General features: G+C 43.7%; 1 protein-coding gene across 1 annotated transcript in view; it reads left to right on the top strand.

Moving 5' to 3' along the window:
• LOC106571924 (cadherin-4) overlaps positions 1–22,958 on the top strand; it is a 395,713-nt gene that overhangs the window by 5,795 nt on the left and 366,960 nt on the right. The gene's annotated exons all lie outside the window — the stretch shown is intronic.

Raw genomic sequence — 22,958 nt, 5'->3', positions numbered from 1 at the left:
GAGTCACGGCCTGTTCTTCCCGCTTCAATCACTCAGACTTGGGCAGTGTAGGAGCATCATGGCAAAAACTGACAGATGGCCAATAGCTTCTACCTCCAGCCCATCATGCTGATGAATAGCCACCACTAGGCAGCTATCTACACCCTCTGTCCCCCATCCTGCCCCCCAGACTTCCTAATTGTGAAAATGAATAAGCCCTTTTAGTGTAAGAGCTATTTGAAAAGGCTGCCTGAAATTTCAGCCTTTTTTGGTGGGATGGAGTTTTGACCTGCCTGGTGACATCATCAGGTGGTAAATTAGTTAATAGACCATTAAGAAAGAGTTCCAAACCTCTCTACCAATAACAGATAGTTTTCAGTTGGCCCCTCCCTATTCAGACCACTCCCAGACAGTCTTAGCAAAATTCTTGCTTGAGAAATTACTCTTTGCTAAGAAGCTATTTTTGTTTCTTTTTGACCATTTTAATTTAAAACAATCACAGTAAGGTACTTAATTGTTACCCAGAAATGATTTGATGTTGAGATTAACAGTGAAAGGTAATCTGTATAATGGTGTTGGTTTATTTCATGTGGCGCCTCGTGAGGTCAGCTCACTTTCCGAGGCAGAGCATGCCTAACTCCATTAAGGTTTCCAGTGGTTGTGTGTGTGCAGATTTGCAGTGATTTGAAGTGCTTTCTATATGAGGTTGATTAAATTGTTACAAGCATTATTACAAAATGTGATAAAATCCATTTGCACACACATAAACAGGATCCGCTGCAGAGGGCTGTAGTGTCTGTGCTTTGCGGGGATATTATTTACTGGAGCTGCAGGGTTAGTGCATGCCAGTGTTCCATTGTATCACGACTGTTGGAATGCTGGGCTCAAGACTGCTTTAGGAAATGGGGAAAAAACATCCCTCTGTTCTTGTTCTTCTCTGATGGTCTGTTAATGAATTGAAACACATATCACTCTTTGAGGACATTTATTGCAGATGATCAGGGTGGTGATGCACGTAATAATAATAAAAATAATAATAATAATGATAATAATCATCATCCTTATCGTCATTGTCCATCCTCCCTCACCACCACCACCATCTCTTCCACACTGCATAGTCTCAGACTTTTGTTTGTCTTGACCTTTAGCCATTGTTGCAATCACTCTGTGAACCAACTTAATTTGAACAGCCGATAGTGCAGGAAATCCAATCGTCATCCTGTGTTTAATCTCGCGGCGCTCCTGCCAATGTAGGCTAATTAGAATCCTCTATTGATTCCAGTGGTTTTCCCTCACAGCACCGCTAAGCTGCATTGTTGTGCCGAGGGCGCACAATAGCTCTTTTGTGGGTCTTGGACAGCTGCGCTGTATCTCTCTGTCTATTACTCTTAGAGGCCTGCTAGAGTCACAGCTGGATCCAACAATAATAGTGTTTTTGTGTATTATAGTTAAAATTCAAGGTAGTTGGAAAGTTTTCTGGCAGAGGAATAACGCTCAATTGTCTTACAACAATGTTATGTGAATGTGTCAATGTTTGTCATGTGTTTGTGTGTAGCTGGCGATCACCACGGAAGTGGGGTAGATAATGGTGATTGGGGGGGGGATTGATATAGTTAAATATCACAATATTATTTTGGACAAATATTATGTCGGTACTTTGACTCCAAGTATAGTTTGAAGTTTTCATCCTACAGCTTGTTCTCCATCTTCTTTTTATAATAGTGAGCCAACATGTTTTCAGCACTTTTATTTCCATGACTGATCAAAACTCATTTTCTCATGCTCTCTCTTGTCTCTCTGCAGTAGACATATGGTGAGCAATATGTTTGGAACATTAAATGCCAATTAAATTGTTGTATCGAATCGCAATACATTTAGAATAGTGAAAATCTCAACATAATATCGTATCGGCACCTAAGTATCGCGATAATATCGTATCGTGAGGTCCCTGGCTATTCCCAGCCTTAGATAAGGGGTCTCTGACTTAGTCCAGTACTGGCTACATTAACGCCAGGCTGAGAGAGAGTGAGAAGAGCTGCTTGTCATGAACAAGTTCAGTATGCAGTAGTGAAGTCATCAGGCCAGCAGGGGGTGTCAACACAATCACGAACAATAACTGAGCCAGCCATCACTGGTACACAGGCCATATATATATACCAGTTTCCACTAGTTAATAAGTCTTACACATTTCTAAGCTCACATCTGCAAAAGGCAATGAGAAAGAGATGTATGAAATGCCAGAAGAATGTGTATGCTAGAAAGATCAGCCACTTCTGAATTCCGTCTCCGTTTTCCCTTGTTTGACAGAGATGTTTAAAATTGGCAGTTAAAATAACCCCAGACTCATTTTCCCCCACTGAAACAGACATATAATCCATATAAACCCTGGAATCCATTATAGGAGCGGGTAGAGGCAGTTATGGTTATACTTATCTGATATTTATGGCTTGTCCATTCCTCAGTGTTATTTTAAAAGACCCCGTGGAAGTCACATCTCTGCCTTCTCCAGGTAACAGCTAGTGGAGACTGGAGACACAGCTGCACTATCGCCTTCATCTGTGTGTCTGAGCACGCAGCTGCAGTGAACACACACATATGTATGTATGCAGGCATGCATGCACGCACATAGTGTGATTTACAGGGCGGTTGATTTATCGTTGGTAAGGGTGTCACAGAGGGGAGGCAGGAAGCTCCTCTGGAAAGACTTTAATAATAACATTGTTTAACCCAGAACCGTCAGGCAAGGCAAGGAGTAATGACACACACACACGGAGACGTCAGCCGGGGGCAGGAGTAATGGGAGAGACAGAACTAGGGCCTGGGATGTGATGCGGGGTGTCTGAGCCAGGAGACGCTGAGGGGAACTAAGGTCCTGCAAGGGTCCGTTTTTGGGGCCGCACCCGCCCCACGTCGGCCACATCAATTCCAAACCCCACCCGAAACCAGAAATCAGGACAGATTTTTCTCCGCAACCTGAGCTAATCGCATATAATGTTTCGAGAGCCGATCTTTTACCCTCCATATAACATATTAATTTAATTATTTGTATGAATCCAGAGTAGTAGGCTTTATTATAGTGATTTGTATTAGTCCATTATTACTATTCCCCTCATTTGCATGAATTAAATTGGTTGCATGTCTATTCAACATTTGGATAAAAGGAAACCATGCCATGATCACAATGCGATGCGTCACTCAAATCGCTTTGAGGAAAAAGAGAATTCTAATTTGCCTTCTTAACTAATGAAAGCCTATAGCCGACATAACAACAACAAAAAATACATTCAATATTGTTTAGATGATAAAATAGTTTAGGTCTAATTAAATCTTAAATAAACCATTCCCAGAATCAAATATAGGTTGCTAAAATACACGTACATTTAATTAGTATGCTACTTAAACTTGTTCCAGCCGCACCGGTTTACACTTTATATGGCCTGCGTATGGTCTATTGATCTAAAGCCTGAATTAATGTAATAATTATCCAAACTGGGGATTTCACTTGCGCTATTTCCACCATGTTGTTGTAGCCTATATACCCCTATCATAACCTTTTCTTTTTATTTCTCCAGTTAGGAGACATTTTCGTGTGAGCTAGGCTATCCAGGGAAAGTAAACTTGGCAACGCGTGTGGACAAATGAACGTTTTAGCACCATACATACAAGGGGCAGTTCTCGGCTACCACACGCTCTCTATGCGTGCGTGGCTGGTAGGCTATGTCTGTCTCCCCACTCACGGAATGGAATTTACAACACAACAAGCTCCAGGGTTTTTAAAAAAGTGTATTATCTTGATTTTTAAAAATGTTTACCATCTGCAATGTAATTGTTCTGAACCGTGAGCCGACCCTGTTTTAAAATAATGTTTACATTCCACCCTCCAGCTGATGTTTTTGCGGTTCAACTGCATGGAACCCTGGGTATCGGAACCGATGCCTGACTCTAGGGCGATGTTTTGTATTCGTTTTTTATTTTTGTGATTTTTGAGGATGTGAAAAATAATAATTTTATGAAAATCAATCGCTAGCTACAATAGAATCGTAGATACCATTTTTATGCCTCTGCGTCCAATATAAAGGAAGTGAGGTAGTTTCACGAGACAATGTTTAACTAGCGTTAGCCAATGACTGGAAGTCTACAGGAACTGTTAGCATGCTAGCTGTTCCTGTTCTTTTGATTCTGGGGAAGTATATAAATGGCTTCATTGCCAAAATAAATGGTATTTTTCGGGATCATTGTCAACTGTAATGACCAAAACCATATAAAGCATGCAGAAAATATATTGAACTATATATACAGTATTTTTTAAATAATACCATCTTTGAGAACTAACAATCAAATAAAAGCTAGACAGTCAGGGCACGGTCAAAATAATAAAACTGTCTACCAAATCTATTACTTCTATTACTTCTACCTGCTTTTATGATTCACCTGATGATAAGACAAGACATACATTTTTTGCTAACATATTTGGGTCCCTGGGTTGCCAGTTTGCCTGGGTGTGCGTCCCTGGGCAAGGAAAGTTTGAAAATCCCTGCTCTAGGGGGAACAACACAGTTGAGGGGAAGGGGGAGAGGGCCAGAGATGGGGTCACAGTGATTTTATCGTAATTGTTAGAGACATGGTGCAGAGGACTAGGTGCTAGGTACTTGACTCTAGGAGAGAGAACCATGGATACTGACCATATTATGACTACTGTAGGTTAGAGACTGCTTCAAGCTGGGGGTCATAGGTTGAGCAGTCAGTGTAATGTTGGGGCGCAGAGATGAGATCAGAGGGGTACAAGGTTAGGGGGTCCTCACCCCTCCTTGAGAGGGATTGTCAGGAGTTCTGTTGAGGGGGTCCAGATCCCCTGCTGTGTCTGGCCTTCATTATAGGGCTCTCAGATATGACGCACTCTTTATCACAGACACAGGAGACCATTGGAGTCAGAACACCTCCACATCTGGTTTACATCAGAGGGGGTTACAACACTGTCTGATTTACAAACGCCTGTTCCCACAGACCAACACAGAGATTTCATCACCTAGTATCCAGGAACCAACCTCACATACAATCTGAATCAGTCACAGCCTTATTGGGTTAAATGGCTTATTTTCAAATTACAGTCGGTTTGATATTTAATGCTAACCAAATCTCCTAGTGTTTTGTATTCAAGCCTCTTCTCCAGCCACAGTGCGGTGTGCTATATTGGGTCGAGGCCAGATTGAGCCAGACAAACAGAGCTAGGTGGTGTAACCTCATCCTATATGTCCCTGTGCTGATTCTATTACTGGTAATGAGAGCTATGCCGTGTGACAAGGCTGACCTTGAGCTTTGTTCAGGTTGGTGGTGGTTTTGGGCATCGCTCAGTTATACGTGTGTGTGTGTGCACTTCACAATTCTGGCCTCCAAATGCCCTCCATTCATTTTTCATAACAATCTCAATGTAATACACACTCTTACTGAATTTGCCAGTTGTGGGAATCAGGCCCAGTAGCCCATCACCTAGAGAGTTAAGGCCAAACAAATGTGTTGGAGGACATGACCCTGTTCTTCCTTGGCCAGACTCCGCCTCCATGCCTGTACAGATAGGCACATTCATTTATCCTCCTGTCTCCCTCAGGGGGAAGGGGCCATGAGGGTGCCCAAGCCAGGGGAGATGTCCTAGGATTGAGGTTAGAAGCAGCCTGCCTCCCTGGGAGAGAATTGTAGCCAGAGCAGAGAACATGCTGTATAGCAACCAGGGACATAAATGTTCATTTGCGGGTCGTTCCACCAATTCGGTGCCTTTTGAGAAGTTTAACTTGGTAAAAAGAAAGGTTGATTTCAATTTTTTTTTTTAAACATTCTGTCATCAAGAGCACAAGTTCAACTTCAAAATTACTACATTAAGTGCCAAATAAATGAACACGGTTGACAGGGTTGGCGTTTTCATCTTAAAAGCCATAAATCCCCTCCTGACAGGGTAGTGCAACAGGTAGTGGCAATTTAATGCAAGCTTCACCCAAAAAATGACATTGTTAAAACATCTTTTAGCCTGTCTATCTATGGGTAACGGGGTTGAAGTGTTATGCTCGACCCGCTCAATTCTCCACCAAAAACCACCAGAAAATGGCCTAAAAGAGTAGAAATAGCTCACTTGCTTTTACGCTATGATTTGACTATTAGATGTTCAATGTTTCTTTTGATAAAAAATAATCATAGTTGTTTCACCATATTAAAACGAGAGTTCACTTCACGGAACAGGGTTGTCCTTTAAATGAGAGATGGATGTAAATGATTCACAAATCACATTAAATAATTATCTTCAGAAGTGACTGTCAAAGCAACAAAATAACTAGGGCTTTACAATGATGGTGAAACTTGGATCCATTTTTGAATTACAGAAGTGAGTTGAAATCTTCCTGGAAGTGATGCAGGGTTAGGGTTGCAAAGGGAGGGTATATTACCAGTAAACTACCATCATTTTTTTATCTTTCAATGAGCAGAGCATGTGCAGACTAGCTGGCTGGTGTGTTTACGGACATATTCAATCAATCCCTATCCCAGTCTGTTGTCCCCACATGCTTCAAGATGGCCACCATTGTTCCTGTTCCTAAGAAAGCTAAGGTAACTGAACTAAATAGCCTCGTTGCACTCACTTCTGTCATCATGAAGTGCTTTGAGAGACTAGTCAAGGAGCATATCACCTCCACCCTACCTGATACCCTAGACCCACTCCAATTTTCTTACCGCCCCAATAGGTCCACTGATGATGCAATCACCTGCACACTGCCCTGTCCCATCTGGACAAGAGGAATACCTATGTAAGAATGCTGTTCATTGACTACAGCTCAGTATTTAATACCATAGACCCTCCAAACTCGTCATTAAGCTCGGGACCCTGCGTCTCGACCCCGCCCTGTGCAACTGGATCCTGGACTTTCTGACGGGCCGCCCCCAGGTGGTGAAGGTAGGAAACAACATCTCCACCCCGCTGATCCTCAAAACTGGGGCCCCACAAGGGTGTGTTCTCAGCCCTCTCCTGTACTCCCTGTTCACCCATGACTGTGTGGCCAAGCACGCCTCCAACTCAATCATCAAGTTTGCAGTAGACACGAGTGGTAGGCTTGATTACCAACAACGACGAGACGGCCTACAAGGAGGAGGTGAGGGCCCTCAGAGTGTGGTGTCAGGAAAATAACTTCTCACTCAACCTCAACAAAAAAAGGAGATGATCGTGGACTTCAGGAAACAGCAGAGGGAGCACCCCCCCCCCCCCCCCCCCCATATCAACGGGATAGTAGCGGAGAAGGTGTAAAGTTTTAAGTTCCTCGGCGTACACATCAAGGACAAACTGAAATGGTCCACCCACACAGACAGCGTGGTGAAGAAGGAGGCTGAAGAAATTTGGCTTGTCACCTAAAACACTCAAACTTTTACAGATGCACAATTGAGAGCATCCTGTTGGGCTGTATCACCGCCTGGTACGGAAACTGCACCGCCCTCAACCGCAAGGCTCTCCAGAGGGTAGTGAGGTCTGCACAACGCATCACCGGGGGCAAACTACCTGCCCTCCAGGACACCTACAGCACCCGATGTCACAGGAAGGCCAAAAAGATCATCAAGGACAACAACCACCCGAGCCACTACCTGTTCACCCCGCTATCATGCAGAAGGCAAGGTCAGTACATGTGCATCAAAGCTGGGACCGAGAGACAGAAGCTGTTTTTCAATCTCAAGGCCATCAGACTGTTAAACAGCCATCGCTAACATAGAGACGCTGCTGTCAACATACAGCCTCAAATCTCTAGCCACTTTAATAAATGGACTTAATAAAGATATCATTAGTCACTTTAAATAACACCACTTTAATAATGTTTACATATCCTACATCACTCATCTCATGTGTATATACTGCTCTATACCATCTACTGCATCTTGCCTATGCCGCACGGCCATCACTCATCCATATATTTATATGTACATATTCTTATTCATCCCTTACATTTGTGTGTGTATAAGGTAGTTGTTGTGAATTTGTTAGATATTACTGCATTGTCGGAACTAGAAGCACAAGCATTTCGCTACACTCGCATTAACATCTGCTAAGCATGTGTATGTGACCAATAAAATTTGATTTGATGTAATCTATCGCAAGACATTTAATGGCCTTTTTGGGTATCTGTCATTTTCTCTGGCCCTTTAGGGGCCTTATCACATGTAAAATACTGTATATTAAATAATTAAATAAGATTATAAAAAAATGAATGGCAAAGCAGTTAAACATCCTAAATATAATCCATCAATTTAGTGAATACCATTTGGTGTTTAACATGAAGGTTTCAGCATGAAATATCCTTTTATATATTTTACACACTTGTATTTATTTTACTATGTAATTATATATTTGTTGTCAATGTTTTGGCATGAAACTAGTGGCAGTTGTGAAAAAAATATATAGTTGGTAGAGTTGCAGAGTTCATTGAAAATAATGCCAATGTTGATTAGATGCATTTTTCATACATTTTCTTTATTTATATCTATATCTCTATTTACTAGAAACTCATGAACAATATGGACACAGATATAGAAAATGTATACTATATATTAATACAGTTGTTGATGATTATTCAAGTCTAAATTATTAAAAATGTCAATAGATTGCCATAGATGTTCTGTTAATTACCCAAACTTTGGTAAATTCACGGTCACTGGAGGGGCATGTGAAAATGCTGAATTTTGGCTCTAGAGCAAGCCGTTATTCATATAAAAAGTCTGATTTATTGAGTTCTCTATGTGGTCTATATTAAAGGGCACTTGATTTATTAGGACTTGAGCAAGCTGTTATTCATTTAAAAAAAAAATCATTTATTGAATTCTCTAGGTGGTCTATATTAAAGGCCACTTAATTTAATCAGGGGTGTCATTTCAGCTAATGGCAAAGTGACAGGGGGGAGGGGTTTTCCCCCTCCTGCAATGATTCTTTAAATTAAATATTTAAAGTTAATTTACTGCAATTCTACACAATTTAAAATCTCTAAAATGCAATTTGGACAACAGCAAAAACAAGCAAAATTTACTCCAGCCAGCCTTGTTGCTGTAGTGTCGTTCACCTCGGTCAATAGGGTATTTAACATTCCACAAACGCATGCCATACAAGAATTATCTACCTGCTATGCACTAGCTCAGCACCGGGATTAAAACTCTCTAGTTTCATGTCGGGTCAAACAGCAGTTACCTAGTAGTTACTACAACCATTTTTACCTCTGCTGTTCCATGCAGCTGCATCGATGCGCTCTCTACAGAGAGAAAGGGGCAAAACGAGAGGTTTCGCCAAAATCTGTCCAAACCCAATGTGTTTCTATGGGCTTATTTTGGACCTAAACTTGTCACCTGCCTTCCCGCCTTTGGGGCAATGACTCCCATTTTTAGGGCGGAGACATGAGCATCACGTCTGCCGTACCCAATTGACGCCCTTTCATTTAATATAACAGGATAAAAAAGTTATAATTAATGATTGGTGCACAATTTCTACAATTTCAAACGCAAAAGGCAGTGTTTTTGTGGAACAACCCACGCATACACGCTCACACACTGTTTCGCTAGCACAGACTGGAATATGTTCCGGGACCATATCAGTCAACTAGCTTCATTATTAATAAGTGCATCGACGACGTCGTCCCCACAGTGACACACACAGTGACCGTACATACATACTCCAACCAGAAGCCATGGATTACAGGCAGGATGATGCCTGTAATCCATGGCTTCTGGTTGGAATATGTACGTACGGTCACTGAGCTAAAGGCTTGAGCTGCCGCTTTCAAGAACACTATCCTGGATGCTTATAAGAAATCCCGCTATGCCCTCCGACGAACCATCAGAGGCAAAGCGTCAATACAGGAAAAAGATTGAATCCTACTACACCAGCTCCGACGCTTGTCGAATGTGGCAGGGCTTGCAAACTATCACTGATTACAAAGGGAAACCCAGCCGCGTGCGGCCCAGTGAGGTGAGCCTACCAGACGAGCTAAATGCCTTCTACGTTCGCTTCGTGGCAAGTAACACTGAACGATCCGTGAGAGCACCATCTGTTCTGGACAACTGTGTGATTTCTGTAGCCGATGTGGGTAAAATCTTTAAACAGGTTACCATTCACAAGGACACAGGGCTAGACGGATTGCCAGGATGCGTACTCCGAGTATGCACAGACCAGATGGCAAGTGTCTTCACTGACATTTTTAACATGGCCCCTTTCTGATTCACATACCGCCCCAACAGATCCACAGATAACGCAATCTCTATTGCACTGCACACTGGCCTTTCCCACTTGGACAAAAGGAACACCTTAGTGAAAATGCTGTTTATTGACGACAGCTCGGCGTTCAACAACATAGTGCCCTCCAAGTTGATCACTAAGCTAAGGGCCCTGGGACTGAACACCTCCCTCTGCAACTGGATCCTGGACTTCCTGAAAGGACATCCCCAGATGGTGAGGGTAGGCAACAATACATCCGCCACGCTAACCCTCAACACGGGCCACTCAAGTACATTCTTAGTCCCCTCCTGTACTCTCTGTTCACCCACGACTGCGTGGCTGGGCACTACTCCAACATCATCATCATTAAGTTTGCCGACAACACGTCGGTGGTAGGCCTGATCGCCGACAAAAATTAGACAGCCTATAGGGAGGAGGTCAAAGACCTGACAGTGTGGAGCCAGGACAACAACCTTCAAATCCTTTGCTGAAAACATTTTGTCATGGGTCCTCAGATCCTCAGAAAGTTCTACAGCTGCACCATTGAGCGCATCTTGACTGGCTGCATCAACGCTTGGTATGGAAACTGCTTGTCATCTGACCGCAAGGCTACAGAGGGTAGTGCGTACGGCCCAATACATCACTGGGGCCGAGTTCCCTGCCTTCCAGGAGCTCTATGCCAGGCGGTGTGAGAGGAAGGCCCTAAAAACTGCCAAAGACTCCAGCCAAGTCATAGACATCTCTCTCTCTCTGCTACCGCACAGCAAGCAGTAGCGATGCACGAAGTCTGGAACCCCCAAGCCATAAGACTGTTAAATAGTTAAACCAACAGGCCCGACCCTGAACAGCTTCTACCCCCAAGCCATAAGACTGTTAAATAGTTAAATCACATAAACCGCTGCTGCTGTTTATTCTGTCACTTTATTCCTAGTTACATATACATATCTACCTCAATGACCTCGCACATCAACACGGGTACCCTTTGTATATACCCAAGTTATCGTTACTCATTGTGTATTACCATTTATTACTTGTTTTTTATGTTTCTATGATTTATTTTCTTTCTGTATCCGTTGTTTGGAAGGGCCTGTAAGTAAGCATTTCACAGTTTAGTCCACACCTGTTGTTTACGAAGCATGTGACAAATACAATCATTTAATTTTTTCACACACACATTTGCGCTCACCACGCACATGCACATACACTAAACAGAAACACACACACACACGCACGCACGCACGTGTGTAGGCAGCCAGGCAAACGTGCACTCCCACACATGCAGTCACAACTTGCCGGCTCATTCTACAGTGAATCAGTGACTCCCTGATACTCCATTACTATGGCTGCATTGTGTGTGTCAACAGTGAGACTGATCTCATTTAGGTTTTGGTTTAGTGTGTATTTCTACTTTCCCTCCCTATTCACCTTCATTCACAGCTCTTAACCCCATCTGCTGTCTCATATTCATGGAATATTCCGGTGCCACGCTGCTCTCCACAGGGTTAAATCAACCACTCATTCCCAGGCTGGGAGACCCGGCAGTGAGGACTTTAACATTCCCAACAAAACAAATTGATTTGAGCTGCAGTTTCTCCAGGATAATAGCTCCGCAATTCCCTGTCAGGTTGCATTCGGAAAACCCTCAGTGACAAGTCTTTTCTTGCTGTGGTCCGTAGGTCTTGCTGGAGAAGGGCTTCAGTGTATCTTTGTGGCAGAGCTCTGTAATATGTAACACGCTTGAATAGCATCACAAGCCTAAAGGTGATCACATAGAAAGTACTGCTTCTGTGAACCTGCTGTAAGCCGAAGTGTGTTGAGTACAGTTAACAGTTTACATTTAACCATGGATATTCATATTAGTTTTGAAACCAGTTTTCCAGAATGTCCTCTTACAACCAATTCTTGATTCACAAACCATACCCAAAGTGGATAGAGTATACCACTTCATTCATAACAGTGCGAGCAGAGGGTAGAATCCAAGCCGTACAAACACAGACCAATGTCACCTAAATAATTGATCTCTGTAGTCACCTGGCTTTACTCCACACATCAAAAATACATTTAGGACAAAAGTAACTTTTGCTGGTGCTACATTCAAACACCCTTACTTGGTGATTGACTGTTTATTTTTATTTTTTTACTGACTAACAGGTGACTGAATAAAATGCGGTACCAGAGGGAAGGAATGGGTTATCTTTTCTTCCCTCTCTCTCTCAAGTAGATTTAACCTGGTTTTCATTTCCTGTTTACACATCTTGAACCCCAAGTCTATACGCAGCACAACCACTGGCCATGGTGGCTGTATTGTCCATCAGAGACCACCTCACCGCCTTCAGAATAGGTGGGAATCTTTGTACTTTAGCTTCCTTTGTCTCTTCCTTCTTCACTCTCTCTCGTCATTCTTTATCTGATTCTCTATCGTCGTGTTCTCTCTTTCTCTCACATTCTCTCGATCATTGTCTCTCTCACTGTTGATGTCAATCATTCTCTCATGTTTCACAAACTTCCTCCCTCTTATATCCAACTCGAATCATGTCTCATCCACCCCTCCAGCCTACCCCATATGTTTAAACCATACACCCGCCACCTTCCCAACTTTTTCAAATATGTTTACATAGTATTTTGAGGATTCATATATTGTATTTATTTTTCACGATGTCAAATTATGTGGTGTACATTGAGTGTCTCGCAAACCCATCTGTTTTATCCATTTAACTAAGATTTCCAGACACATATGTTCTGAGGATGATGGGCTAAAGGACTGACATTTGTTGGATGTTGAATGTTGGAGTTGATCAGTGGTGACACTGCAGACATTCTGCAGTCCCGGTTTATACCCAGCCAAGTCAAAGGTTAATGCTGCCTTGGGGAGACGTTTGGAATCGCCAGTCGACACAAATGTACTAAACATGTAACATCAGCTGTGATGTATGTGTGAGGAGTTGCAGGGGACGAGTGTAGAGTTTCCAGAGAGGCTCGTAGAGATGTGAGCTGAGATGAGTTAAGCATATGGCTCAGGGTTTTTTCATGGAGTTAATATGGTTGAGCTTCGGTAGTGCGTGTGTGTGTGTGTGTGTGTGTGGGGTGAGTTTTGTGTGTCGGGGGTGGGGTAGGGATCCATTGCCTCCGTAGACATGAGGAATCCACCAGTGCCTGTGAGGTTTTCCCCTACCCGGTAAGTAGAAAGGCATCCTGCAGGATAGAGAGAGGAGAGCAAGCAGGTGGAAGCCATTATATTTTTCATGCGATTTTCGACATCATCTCCTCTGGTCCCGAGAGAAGGACATAAAGAGATGGGGAATGAAGAGGGAGGACGAAAATGTGGTCGATTTCTTACAGATTGAGTTACTGTGCGATGTGTGTGAACTGTGTGTCCTTCCCACTCGGCACACACTGGTTGAATCAACACAGTTTCTATGGAATTTCAATTAAGTTGAACTAATGTGGAATAGACATTGAATTAACATCTGTGCCCAGTGGGTTATCATCTTCTAGGTGCTTTAAGATACCTCCTGGTTGGTATGATGTGCCTTATGTTGTCCTGGAGGACTGGAGTAATGGCCCTCCTGAAGACCTTAAAGCAGTTTCAATACTCTGCATGGACTCCAAACTCTTTAATGCACAGATGGCCCTTATGTACTGCTAGGAGGGCGGAGAGATGACAAGAGGGCACTGGTCTTGAGACACACATACACACATGCACATGCGCGCACACACATATACATCCTGCTGTGTGTGTGTGAGGGCAGTTGGACTGCGGGAGGTTGTTGTGGCCATGGCAGATTAGGTGTGTATAGCGGCTGTGTTAAGCTGTCTCTGCTGTCTGAGCTGAAATAGTTTAGTTGTCCTGAGGAGCTAGCGAGCCTTTTGGGCCCTGGGCTGTTACTCTGTCTGGAATACTTGGGATGGACAGGGATTACGCCGGCAGAATAACAATAAGCTCCAAGGCGGTTTTCTCTTTCCTCGAGAGTCATGCTGACCATATCCTTCAGCAAGGCTGTTCTTCTAGAAAAAAAACGATCCTCTCAACACTGGAGCAGAGGAGGCCAGGGATAAAGCTTTATACCCTAGTGCAAACACACACTGTCCCTTACACACACACACACACACACACACACACACACACACCACACACACACACACACAGACACACAGACAGAAAGACAGGGAATTTGATATTTCAGGACATGGAGAGAGAGAGGGAAGAAGGGGTGTAGATTATCGGGTAGACACACTGCCTCCTTTATTTGGGATCCTGCGGGGAGGGACTGTATGTGGTGAGGCAGACATATAGACAGGCTGCTGAATGAAGCTATTGCCATGTAGAGAGGGAATGGTTAGACTGGTTTTGGTCCCACATGTGCGCACGTACACACACACACACACACACACACATCAGTGTGTGCTGACAGGTAATCTTAAAATAGAGGTGATCAAACTTTTTTTTTTTAACCTTTTTTTAACCAGGTAGGCTAGTTGAGGACAAGTTCTCATTTGCAACTGCGACCTGGCCAAGATAAAGCATAGCAATTCGACACATACAACAACACAGAGTTACACATTAAAAAAACTAAACATACAGTAGAACAAAAGAAAACAAAAAGTCTATATACAGTGAGTGCAAATGAGGTAAGTTAAGGCAATAAATAGGCCATGGTGGCGAAGTAATTACAATATAGCAATTAAACACTGGAATGGTAGATGTGCAGAAGATGAATGTGCAAGTAGAGATACTGGGGTGCAAAGGAGCAAGATAAATAAATAAATAAATAAATACAGTATGGGGATGAGGTAGGTAGATGGATGGGCTGTTTACAGATGGGCTATGTACAGGTGCAGTGATCTGCTCTGACAGCTGGTGCTTAAAGCTAGTGAGGGAGATATGAGTCTCCAGCTTCAGAGATTTTTGCAGTTCGTTCCAGTCATTGGCAGCAAAGAACTGGAAGGAAAGACGACCAAAGGAGGAATTGGCTTTGGGGGTGACCAGTGAGATATACCTGTTGGAGCGCGTGCTACGAGTGGGTGCTGCTATGGTGACCAGTGAGCTGAGATAAGGCGGGGCTTTACCTAGCAGAGACTTGTAGATAACCTGTAGCCAGTGGGTTTGGCGACAAGTATGAAGCGAGGGCCAACCAACGAGAGCGTACAGGTTGCAATGGTGGGTAGTGTATGGGGCTTTGGTGACAAAACGGATGGCACCATGATAGACTGCATCCAGTTTGTTGAGTAGAGTGTTGGAGGCTATTTTATAGATGACATCACCGAAGTCGAGGATCGGTAGGATGCTCAGTTTTACGAGGGTATGTTTGGCAGCATGAGTGAAAGATGCTTTGTTGCGATATTGGAAGCCGATTCTAGATTTAATTTTGGATTGGAGACGATTAATGCGAGTCTGGAAGGAAAGTTTACAGTCTAACCAGACACCCAGGTATTTGTAGTTGTCCACGTATTCTAAGTCAGAGCCGTCCAGAGTACTGATGCTGGACGGGCGAGCAGGTGTGGGCAGTGATCGGTTGAATAGCATGCATTTAGTTTTACTTGCGTTTAAGAGCAGTTGCAGGCCACGGAAGGAGAGTTGTATGGCATTGAAGCTCGTCTGGAGGTTAGTTAACACAGTGTCCAAAGAGGAGCCAGAAGTATACAGAATGGTGTCGTCTGCGTAGAGGTAGATCAGAGAATCGCCAGCTGCAAGAGCAACATCATTGATGTATACAGAGAAGAGAGTCGGCCCGAGAATTAAACCCTGTGGCACACCCATAGAGACTGCCAGAGGTCCGGACAACAGGCCCTCCGATTTGACACACTGAACTCTATCAGAGAAGTAGTTGACCAAGGCTGTCGAGTCTGCCAATAAGAATGTGGTGATTGACAGAGTCGAAAGCCTTGGCCAGGTCAATGAATACGGCTGCACAGTAATGTCTCTTATCGATGGCGGTTATGATGTCATTTAGGACCTTGAGCGTGGCTGAGGTGCACCCATGACCAGCTCTGAAACCAGATTGCATAGCGGAGAAGGTACGGTTGGATTCGAAATGGTCAGTAATCTGTTTGTTAACTTGGCTTTCGAAGACCTTAGAAAGACAGGGTAGGATAGATATAGCTCTGTAGCAGTTTGGGTCTAGAGTGTCACCCCCTTTGAAGAGGGGGATGACCGCGGCAGCTTTCCAATCTTTGGGAATCTCAGACGGTACGAAAGAGAGTTTGAACAGGCTAGTAATAGGGGTTGCAACAATTTCGGCAGATAATTTTAGAAAGAGAGAGTCCAGATTGTCTAGCCTGGCTGATTTTGTATGGGTCCAGATTTTGCAGCTCTTTCAGAACATCAGCTATCTGGATTTGGGTGAAGGAGAAATGGTGGGGGCTTTGGCGGGTTGCTGTGGAGGGTGCCGGGCAGTTGACTGGGGTAGGGGTAGCCAGGTAGAAAGCATGGCCAGCCATAGAGAAATGCTTATTGAAATTCTCGATTATAGTGGATTTATCGGTGGTAAGTGTTTCCTAGCCTCAGAGCAGTGGGCAGCTGGGAGGAGGTGCTCTTATTCTCCATGGACTTTACAGTGTCCCAGAACTTTTTTGAGTTAGTACTACAGGATGCAAATTTCTGTTTGAAAAAGCTAGCCTTAGCTTTTCTAACTGCCTGTGTATATTTGTTCCTAACTTCCCTGAAAAGTTGCATATTGCGGGGGCTATTTGATGCTAATGCAGAACGCCACAGGATGCTTTTGTGCTGGTCAAGGGCAGAAAGGTCTGGAGTGAACCAAAGACTGTATCTATTCCTAGTTCAACATTTTTTGAGTGGGGCATGCTTATTTAAGATGGTGAGGAAGGCACTTTTAAAGAATAGCCAGGCATCATCTACTGATGGGATGAGGTCAATGTCATTCCAGGATACACCGGCCAGGTTGATTAGAAAGGCCTGCTCGCAGAAGTGTTTTAGGGAGCGTTTGACAGTGATGAAGGGTGGTCGTTTGGTCGCAGACCCATTACGGATGCAGGCAATGAGGCAGTGATGGCTGAGATCTTGATTGAAAACAGCAGAGGTGTATTTGGAGGGCGAGTTAGTTCGGATGACATCTGAGGGTGCCCGTGTTTACGGATTTGGGGTTGTACCTGGTAGGTTCATTGATAATTTGTGTGAGATTGAGGGCATCAAGTTTAGATTGTAGGATGGCCGGGGTGTTAAGCATGTCCCAGTTTAGGTCACCTAGTAGCAAGAGCTCAGAAGATAGATGGGGGGGCAATTAATTCACATATGGTATCGAGGGCACAGCTGGGGGCAGAGGGAGGTCTATAGCAAGTGGCAACAGTGAGAGACTTGTTTCTGGAAAGGTGCATTTTTAGAAGTAGAAGCCCGAATTGTTTGGGTACCGACTTGGATAGTAAAACAGAACTGTGCAGGCTCTCTTTGCAGTAGATTGCAACACCGCCGCCTTTGGCAGTTCTATCTTGGCAGAAAATGTTTTTGTTAGCAATGGAGATTTCAGGGTTTTTGGAGGTTTTCCTAAGCCAGGATTCAGACACGGCTAAGACATCCGGGTTGGCAGAGTGTGCTAAAGCAGTGAGTAAAACAAACTTAGGGAGTAGGCTTCTAATGTTAACATGCATGAAACCAAGGCTTTTACGGCTACAGAAGTCAACAAATGAGAGCACCTGGGGAGTGGAAGTGGAGCTAGGCACTGCAGGGCCTGGATTAACCTCCACATTACCAGAGGAACAGAGGAGAAGTAGGATAAGGGTACGGCTAAAGGCTGTACGAACTGGCCGTCTAATACATTCTGAACAGAGAGTAAAAGGAGCAGGTTTCTGCGCACGATAGCATAGATTCAAGGCATAGTGTACACACAAAGGTAGGGTAGGATGTGAGTACATTGGAGGTAAACCTAGGCATTGAGTAATGATGAGAGAGATATAGTCTCTAGAGATGTTTAAATCAAATCAAATCAAATGTATTTATATCGCCCTTCTTACATCAGCTGATATCTCAAAGTGTTGTACAGAAACCCAGCCTAAAACCACAAACAGCAAGCAATGCAGGTGTAGAAGCACGGTGGTTTGGAAAAACTCCCTAGAAAGGCCAAAACCTAGAAAGAAACCTAGAGAGGAACCAGGCTATGAGGGGTGGCCAGTCCTCTTCTGGCTGTGCCGGGTGGAGATAAACCACGTGATGTCATCGCATATGTAGGAGGTGGAACAACATGGTTGGTTAAGGCATATTGAGCAGGGCTAGAGGCTCTACAGTGAAATAAGACAGTAATCACTAACCAGGACAGTAATGGACGAGGCATATTGATATTAGAGAGAGGCATGCGTAGCCAAGTGAACATATGGGTCCAGTGATTGGTTGGGCTGACTGGGGACATGGCGATTCAGACAGTTAGCAGGCTGATGCTAACAAGCTAACAGTTAGTCGGCTGGGGCTAAACAAGCTAGCAGTTAGCAGACCGGTTCTAGCAGTTAGCAGACCGGGGCAGGCAAGCTAGCAGTTTGCAGACCGGGGCAAGCAAGCTAGCCTTTGGTGGACGTCGCGATGGGGGTAAGTCTGTTTTTGCCTCTTCGTGCGGTGACGTCGATAGACCAGTCGTGGAATTAGTAGGGTTCCAAGTAGCTCTAGGTTGCTAGTAGGCAGCATTGGCAGAATGGGCCTTCAGCGGACATCGCGCCTGAGGGGCCTTTTGGAATCCTCGGGCAGATTATGTCGGTATTCCAGTCGTAGAGGATCGGCGGGGTTCCGTGCCCCGTACCGGCAGTAGAAGGGGTCCGGATATTGTAGCCCAGGAGTGGGCTTCGGTGGTAGCACAGGAGCCCTGGCCGGGCTAGCTTGCTAATTGGTGCTTGCTCCGGGATGGAAACGCTAGCCAGGAGTAGTCACCTGGGATTGCGGTTAGCTAGTTGCGAAGATCCAAATGAAAAAGTTCAGAGTTTGCGGTAGGAATCCGGGGATATGGGGGGAAAAAAATTAAAATAATAATAGGTCCGATATGCTCTGGTTTGAGTCACATTGTTTGAACTGGCGAGAGCTTTCCGAGCTAAAGGTTAGCTGATGACCGCTAGCAATGGTTTGCTGACTGATAGCTGGTAGGTAGTTAGCTGGCTAGCTTCAGTTGAAGAAGATAGAGGGTCTTCTTTGTGCCTTTTGAGTCACAATTTCTCGTATTGCATTCTACTCTAAACCCAAATGGGATACACACTCATGCCTCTCAGACAGTCTATTTACTACGTGCCCACTCCCTCCCTGGCCCCTCCCCTCCCTGGCCCAGACCCTTTCCTTCCCTCCCTGGCCCAGTCCCCCCCTGCCTGGCCTGGCCCAGTTAGAAGAGAAACGACTGTGAAACAGGCCTTGAAAGTGATGATTCCACATTACAGCTCCATCGAGTGATGGAGAAAGAGATAATTATGTGGTTACAGGGTCTATAGAAATTCTTTATCCATCACTTTTTACCTTTTTGGATTCCTCCTCTGATCACTATACAAATAAAACATGCATGAGTTCCATCTGCAGTATTCTCCTGTCTTCCATTAAATATTTTATTTTTAATTTCCAAGTGGAAGTGAGGAAAATGAGAGAACAGTTCATGAAAAAACACTTCAGACAAAAGGGAGCTGGTATGCTTAATTTGCACCTGTTTTACAGAAATCCTCCTAGAGTTAGTGTTATGAGGGTGGTGGTAGTTGTAGTAGTAGAGGTTAGTGTTTTGAGGGTGGTAGTAGTAGTTAGTGTTTTGAGGGTGGTAGTAGTTAATGTTATGAGGGTGGTAGTAGTTAGTGTTATGAGGGTGGTGGTAGTTGTAGAGGTTAGTGTTTTGAGGGTGGCAGTAGTAGTTAGTGTTTTGAGGATGGTAGTAGTTAGTGTTATGAGGGTAGTAGTAGTAGTAGTAGTAGTTAGTGTTATGAGGGTAGTAGTAGTAGTTAGTGTTTTGAGGATGGTGGTGGTGGTAGTAGTAGTAGTAGTTAGTGTTATGAGGGTGGTAGTAGTAGTAGTTTGAGAAGAAAAAAAAAATGAAATGTATGCATTCACTACTGTAAGTCGCTCTGGATAAGAGCATTTGCTAAATGACTAAAATGTAAAATGTAGTTAGTGTTATGAGGGTGATGGTAGTAATAGTAGTTAGTGTTTTGAGGATGGTAGTAGTTAGTGTTATGCGGGTGGTAGTAGTAGTTAGTGTAATGCGGGTGGTAGTAGTAGTTAGTGTTATGCGGGTGGTATAGTAGTTAGTGTTATGAGGCTAGTAGTAGTAAGTACTGTAATTTCCGGACTATAAGCCGCTACTTTTTTCCCACGCTTTGAACCTCGCGGCTTAAACAATGACGCGGCTAATATATGGATTTTTCACGCTTTCAAATAAAAAAATACATTCTGTGACGTGCTCAGTTTTTTGGCGGCATGAAGCTTTCATTAGACCAATGAAATTGCCGAACGGGTTAAGGTCAAACAACTTTTTTGTTTACTGTTTAGATTAAATCGAGCGCGCTCAAACTTTCCATCATTCTGATTACGGTAGTCATTTTGTCACCCTCATCATGGCAAAGACACAGAGAAATGCATATGATGCAGCTTTCAAGTTGAAGGCGATTGATCTGGCTTTTGGAAAAGGAAATAGAGCTGCTGCACGGGAGCTTGGTCTGGAGCAATGACTTTCTTGGTAGGCTACTGTTTACTGCTATTTATTAATTTTTTGTTACAAGCCGTGTTTCATTAAAGCCTATTTTTGTTCCAAGCCGTGTTTCGTTAAAGCCTGTGTAAAGTGAATTTGTTTCAATGTACCGGTAGGCACCTGCGGCTTATAGACATGTGCGGCTTATTTATGTTCAAAAAAATAAATTAAATTAAATTCAGTGGGTGCGGCTTATATTCAGGTGCGCTCAATAGTTCGGAAATTACGGTAGTAGATAATGATTGAAGAGAGAGAGCTTAGATCACCTCCAACCCAGTTCCCTAATCTCCCTTCACCCAGCCCCTATTCATCCCTTCTTCCCAAAGTCCAGAGAAAATATTATTTTTAGGTCAGCTTTAATATTGCAGATTGAATGTGTCTTCTATCTATGTAATTGTCTGCATCATTTCCAATCCCTCATATTTTATATATGTGTATGTGTATATGTGTGTATATATCTATATATATATATATATATATATATATATATATTCCTTTTGTTATTTTCCGCTAACCCTACCACACTGATTGGGGTAAACCAATGGACAACAACACTTATTAGGCTTCTACTTCCAGCTTCGGAAAGTATTCAGACCCCTTGACTTTTTGTTATGTTATAGTCTTATTCTAAAATGTATTAAATAAAACATTTTCCTCAGCAATCTACTCACAATACCCCATAATGACAAAGCAAAAACAGGTTTTCTGAATTTTTCGCAAATGTATTACGTATAAAAAACAGATACCTTATTTACAGAATTATTAAGACCCTTCGCTATGAGACTCGAAATTGAGCTCAGGTGCGTCCTGTTTCCATTGATCATCCTTGAGATGTTTCTACAACTTGATTGGAGTCCACCTGTAGTAAATTCAATTGATTGGACATGATTTTGAAAGGCACACACCTGTCTATATGAGGTCCCACAGTTGACCTTGCATGTCAGAGCAAAAACCAAGCCATGAGGTCGAAGGAATTGTCCGTAGAATTCCGAGACAGGATTGTGTCGAGGCACAGATCTGGGGAAAGGTACCAGAAAATGTCTGCAGCATTGAAGGTCCCCAAAGAACACAGTGGCCTCCATCATTCTTAAATGGAAGAAGTTTGGAACCACTATGACTCTTCCTAGAGCTGGCCGCCATGCCAAACTGAGCAATTGGGGGAGAAGGCCTTGGTCAGGGAGGTGACCACGAACCCAATGATCACTCTGACAGAGCTCTAGAGTTCCTCTGTGGAGATGGGAGAACCTTCCAGAAGATCAACCATTTCTGCAGAACTCCATGAATCATGCCTTTATGTTAGTGGCCAGACGGAAGCCACTCATCAGTAAAAGGCACATGACAGCCCGCTTGGAGTTTGTCAAAATGCAGCTAAAGGACTCTCAGACCATGAGAAATAAGATTCTCTGGTCTGATGAAACTATGATTGAATTCAACTCTTTGGCCTGAATGCCAAGCGTCACGTCTGGAAGAGACATGGCACCATCCCTATGGTGAAGCATAGTGGTGGCAGCATCATGCTGTGGGGATGTTTTGGGTCATTGTCCTGTTGAAAAACAAATGTAATTCTCATTGCTACAGAATATCGCTACAGAATGCTGTGGTTGCCATGCTGGTTAAGTGTGCCTTGAATTCTAACTACATTACCGACAGTGTCACCATCACACCACCTCCATGCTTCACGGTGGGAACCACACATGCGGAGATCATCCATTTACCTACTCTGCATCTTACAGACACGGCGGTTGGAACCAAATCTCTCATTTAGATTCATGAGACCAAAGGACAGATTTCCACTGGTCTAATGTCCATTGCTCGTGTTTCTTGGCCCAAGCAAGTCTTCTTATTTTTGGTGTCCTTTCATAGTGGTTTCTTTGCAGAAATTTGACCATAAAGGCCTGATTCACGCAGTCTCCTCTGAACAGTTGATGTTGAGATGTGTCTGTTACTTGAACTCTGTGAAGCATTTGTTCGGGCTGCAATTTCTGAGGAGCTGTTAACGCTAATGAACTTATCTTCTGCAGCAGAGGTAACTCTGGGTCTTCCTTTCCTGTGGCGGTACTCATGAGAGCCAGTTTCATCATAGCCCTTGATGGTTTTTGCAACTACAA

The sequence above is a fragment of the Salmo salar genome, chromosome 15, assembly GCF_965601325.2.
Source record: "Salmo salar chromosome 15, fSalSal1, whole genome shotgun sequence".
Classification (NCBI taxonomy): domain Eukaryota; kingdom Metazoa; phylum Chordata; class Actinopteri; order Salmoniformes; family Salmonidae; genus Salmo; species Salmo salar.
Note: the sequence above shows the minus strand (reverse complement) of the source record. Positions and strands in the feature narration are given on the sequence as shown.